The sequence below is a fragment of the Loxodonta africana genome, chromosome 22 (genome assembly GCF_030014295.1).
Source record: "Loxodonta africana isolate mLoxAfr1 chromosome 22, mLoxAfr1.hap2, whole genome shotgun sequence".
Classification (NCBI taxonomy): domain Eukaryota; kingdom Metazoa; phylum Chordata; class Mammalia; order Proboscidea; family Elephantidae; genus Loxodonta; species Loxodonta africana.
In genome coordinates this window covers 36,331,589-36,336,939 of record NC_087363.1, presented here as the reverse complement: position 1 = coordinate 36,336,939, position 5,351 = coordinate 36,331,589, and the positions used below count along the sequence as shown (strand labels likewise).

Here is a 5,351-nt window from a genome sequence, read left to right as displayed (position 1 = left end):
TGAAAAGAGGGGGCTCAAGTTGAGGGATTCTTGTGGCGATGGTGTGCTCTGGGTCTTGACTGGTGGTGGGTACGCACACCTACGTAGGTGATAGAACTGCACAGAACTAACCACACACACACACACCACACACACACGAGCACGGGTAACACTGGGGGACCTCAAGGAGATAGGTGAGCTGGGTCAGCATTAGTGTCCTGACTGTGACGTTGACTGGATATTGCTCTTGTAGTTTTATAAGATATTTACCACTGGGGAGAAAGTGGGTAAATGAGATCTCTCTGTATTGCCTCTTACAGCTGCATGTGAACCTACAATTGTCTCAAAAATAAAAAGTTTAATTTAAAAAAAGGAAGTAGGTGCTCACTTCAGCACACACACTAAAATGGGAAGGATGCAGACATTAGCAAGGCCCCTGAGCAGAGATGCCATGCAAATTCATGAAGTGTTCCATATTTTTTAAAAATGGCTACAACAGCAAATGTTTTGTTATATATACTTCACCACAATAAAAATGAAAAATGTATAAACTAGTAAGATAACACATTTTTCTCAACTCTATTTGCAAATATTTGTAAACGTAAGCAGTTCACATAAAGAAACAAAAATAGTCTCTATAGAATGTACTTGAAAACAAGACTCATAGTTTTTTTTTTTTTTTTTTAATCAACAAATAGATTAAATAGAAGGCATTGGGTCTGAAGGGTTGAGACCCCTGGGGGCCACAGGCCAGAAGAAGGTTTGCAACCCCAACCTCACGCCAGCCTAAGTCCCTGAGATCAACCTGTGCTGTCCTCCCCTCCTCAGGCCACTTGACCCCTTCTCCCTGAGGCTGAACCCCACCAGGGGCACTGGGGCCAGCATCCGCCATCTCCCCGAGGCAGCACAAACTGCTTTAGCTGCAGTGGGGACCTAGCCGGCCTCAGCTATGGGAACAGGAACCCTGACCATCTGAGTTTAAGACCCTGCTCTGCCAACAGGCGTCAGAAGGCAGGTGGCTGCTGGAGCAGAGTCTTGTCCACCTCTCCCCAGAGACCTCCCCTCAGACAGGCCTCTCCTGAGGCCTTGGGCTTGCCTGCCTGCCCACTAACCACCAGCTCCTTCCCACCATCTGCCCAGTTCCACCATAGTCTTCACTAGTTCTCACTCCCCTCACTACCCCTCTTTCTTCTCCATCCCTCTCCTCCCCGCCGCCCCACACACACACAGCAGCTAGGAGCCGGGGAGGAGACAACTGAGCATTCCTTAAAATGCCATTTTGAGGACAAAAATGAAAACCAGTGACTGAAACGAAAAGGTTAGGGAAACAAGTACGTTTCATGATCTTGTCATCCTGCAAATCAACTGTTCACTGAATCGACTTCTGGCAAATTGACTTGTCACAGGCTGAGGGAGAGGCAGGACCCAGTGAGGTGAGGGGTTCGGAGGCCAGATGGGGCATGGTGTCGGCTCAGGGCCCACTGGGGACTGGCCTGGCCCCCACCTAAATGTTCTGGCTGGGTGTGTCCCCACCAGGGCTCAGGGTGCGGGGCTCTATGGAATGGCTGGGCCATAGACGCCTGTCCCTTCCTGTCTCCCCACGGCCTGGGCATTTGTCCGTGAAACCTGACCTTACTGGGCCTGGACCATTGCTCTGCCCTCTGGGGACGACAGGCTCCATTGTGAAAGGGCAGCTGATCTGAGCGTGGCTAATTGCAAGATGTTTTATAGGCTCCGGCAGTTCATTCCTCGTCAAGTCAGTCCCCAGCATCTGTTTGGAATGGGTAATAAGGGAAATAATGCGTTTTTAATCACCACGGTCCTTGATGAAATTTGCAGCCTGCCTCCCGCAGCCCTGGCCAGGCCCTACGATAACACAGGGGAGACTTTTCTTCACATTTGCTCTCCATTATCAAATAAAAGGAATACACTCCCAACTTAACCTAGTCTGGGCTGGCCAGCTTTGGGCAGCCTCCTGAGCCCTCGGATTCCCCATCCTGGGTCAGGCATGAATCCCTGACCATCTGATTGGCGCCCAGGGCTGCTGGGTAACCAGGCTGCCTTGGGGAGCTCCCAAGACCCAGCAGAGGTGGGGGCAAGATATTGGGCCAATCAAGGCCTTCCTTGTACCTCCCCCTGCCTGAGGGCCCAACCACCCTCCAAGGAGCTGCTCCGATGGCTCCCCTTACCTGCAGTCCAGGGGCTGTGTGACTCAGAGCAGATTACTTAACCTCTCTGATTGTCAGATCTTTTTCTGTAAAATAGAGCTGGTAATTCCAACTTTACTGGATGCCATGAGGAGTCAATCAGATAGTAAACCTATAAATAGGATTTGTGTCCCCTTCCTCCTCTCGGTTCTCTCTGTACAGAGCTCGGCTGGGCTTCAGGCCTTGCTGGGACTTAGAAGCATGAACATCTGGGAAAGAGAAGGAAGCCAGGCTGGAGCAGGGTAGTGTATTAATCAGAAGCCTTTGTGATTTGGGTTGTAAATGATGGAAACTCAAGTAAAAGGGATTTTAATGGTTCTTCTTAGCTACCGTCTAATCCGCCTGACTCATGGTGATCCCATGCATGGTGGCATCAGACTATTGTGATCATAGGGTTTTTAATAGCTACTGGCAGTGAAAGGAAACCCTGGTGGTATAGTGGTTAAGTGCTCCAGCTGCTAACCAAAGGTCGGCAGTTCGAATCCACCAGGTGTTCCTTGGAAGCTCTATGGGGCAGTTCTACTCTGTCCTGTAGGATCGCTATGAGTCAGAATTGACTCGACAGCAATGGCTCTGGTTTGGTTTGGTTTGGCAGTGAAAAGCCCAGGGGTCTGTCTTCAGTAGGGCTGGGTCCAGGGGCTCCAGTCCTCTTGTCTTGTCTCTTGACTTGGCTTTCTCCTGGGTAGTATTCCCAGGTGGAGGCTCTCTCTCCCTCAGCAACCTTTGCCTCCTAGAAATGAGTTCCATTGTTCAGCTGTCTTCATGCCCAAGGGGAGGCAGTGTGCTGATTGCCCAGCCTCTGTCACATGGCCACCCCTGGGGTCAGAACCCTCTGAGAGTTTAGGAGGGGATTCACATGCATGGCGCGGGAGGGAGGGAACTGAGGCTAGAGACAGGCCAATGGGTATGCTCAGAGTTCAAGGGCAGCATGGGTCAGTTTGGGGCATGGCTGAGCTCAAGGCCTCAATTCAGGATGTGGCTGAGGCTCACTGTGGCCAGAGCATACTCAGGCCTCAGGGAGGCAAGGGCAGCTCCCCCCGAACCCCCACCAGGCGCTAGCCCCCAGCCCAGCTGAGATCTGGACTCAGTCTCTGTTCAGGGGTCTGCGAACAGACGTAGAGAGAGGGTTGCAGGGTTGGCTGCATGTGCCCGGGTGGATGCACGGCATGCTGATGCCTGGGACTCCCCCAGCTTCAGTGTCGCCTCCCTCCCCGGCTGGTATACCTCTCTCTCTTTTCCAACTGGGACCTATAAACAAGAAGCCTTTTCCTTGCTATCTCATCTTTCCTCTTTTCCCAGCGGTATGTATTAAAACGAAAAGAAGCTGCCTGGGGCATTGTACATTACCCAAGAAAAGTCATGATTTATTTCCCATGAGCCCCAAATCTTTTCCAGTTCCTCAGGGAGGGGAATCCTTGCCCCCTATGCCGAACTTCCCTGGAGAAGAGCAGTGTGGGGCAGAGGCTGAGCACAGGGTTGTAAGGCAGGGTCACTGCAGCTGCTTGCTGTGCGCCCCCATCTGTCAAATGGGCTCTTCTTGGCCTCATGAGGACAAAAGGGAATGATTTAGAAAGCGTCATCCGGCTCTCAAGCAAGAGCAGTTTGTCAGCGAGCCTGAGGTTCTGCAGCTGGAATTAATGTAACCGGTGTACAGAGCACCCTCACGGAGGGCATCAGGGGGCTCAAAGGTCCGTTCTAGAGGAGTCTAAACTCAAGGATGGAGTTGACTCATCCCCAGAGCCCACCAGGTAAAGTGGGATTCAGACCTGGTGAGTCTGAGTCTGGTCCTAAGTGCAGCTGATGGTGCTCCCTGTACCAACCCAACTAGAACATGGCTTTGCCTCTGTCCTGCCTCGTTCCATAGACTAGCCATTGACCTGTCATCAGGTCTCAGACAGGTGTCCTTGCCAGGGAGCCCCAGGCCCAGACAGGGAGATGAGACAGAGGGAAGGGCTCTTCCCAAGGCCCCCCAGCCCATCCATAGAAAGCCAGAATGTGGAGTTGGGCTTGGGGACTGTAGGGGCTGGTCACTCACCCCCTCTTCCTAGGGTCCTGTCTGCCCTTACCGACATGGGACAAGTAGCATGTCATCAGCATTCTGTGCCAAGCCCTGGCAGAGGACTCTGACTGTTCCCTTCCCACCTTCCCATCTCTCCCCACTCTCACCCTTGCACTTGACCCTCTAGCCACACCAGCCTCCGTTCTATGCTCAGACAACCTTGGTCCCTCCTCCAGGCCTTTGCTCTTTAGAGGGGTTTGCCTGGGATGCTCTTCCCCCAGAGCCAGCTCCTTGTGGAGCTCTGCAGCCTAGCACCCTGGTGTCATAGCCTACTGTGTAGCCCTCCTGCCTTGACCATGGGCACCCATGTGTCCTGTGGTGTTTGTCCGCCATCTTGCCACCACACATGCTCCTGAAGGGCTCCCCGTGTGCCCACTGGGAACTATGCTGACTTGGCAACAGTAGCTGTTCAGTAAACGTCTATGGACCGACCGAGGGACCAGGGAACCCAGGAGTGCTCCATGGAGGAGGAGGTGGCACTTGAGCTGGGCCTTCACGAAAAAACAGAGCCTGGCCAGAGCAGACACTCAGTACATGCCTGTCGGGTAAATGAAGGGTGTCCCATGTTGTCCCCTTTGCCCAGAAGTTTGTTCTTTTCATTCAGAATACGTTGTCCAGAGGGTCCCACTATGTCAGGCTGGGAGAGGAGGGGCGTGGTGCGAAGAGCCAGGGGCGGTCTGATGGGGGGGGCGGGGGCAAAGCAGCTGTTGCAGCAGAGGTGCCCAGGGGCCTGGCTTGGGGCCTGGCTATATAACAGCACTGTCGCTGAAATGGGCCAAGGGTGGTAAATGTTGCTGTGAGCAGTGCCTGTAGACATCCAAGTGAAGGAGCCCAGAAGCATGTAGCTTGGTGTGTCTGGAGCTCAGGGGAGCGAGGGCAGGCTTGGAACAGACAATGAGCAATATTGGTGTCAAAGGTGAAGGGGTCCCAGGGGGAGGTGAGTTTCCCAGGAGAGGTGTGTCAGGAGGCTGGGCCCTTCCCCATTCGCACCCACTGGGGACACTGCCCCCTCTGCCCACCCACTCGACCTGCACCCCAGGGCTCAGCCCTACCTAGCTGCCTGCTGGGCAGGCAGGCTCCCCACTGCTGCCAGAGTTGCTAGCCTT

General features: G+C 53.5%; 1 pseudogene; it reads left to right on the top strand.

Moving 5' to 3' along the window:
- Positions 1–359: 359 nt before the first annotated feature.
- LOC111750638 (U6 spliceosomal RNA) lies at positions 360–460 on the top strand (annotated as a pseudogene).
- Positions 461–5,351: the final 4,891 nt, after the last annotated feature.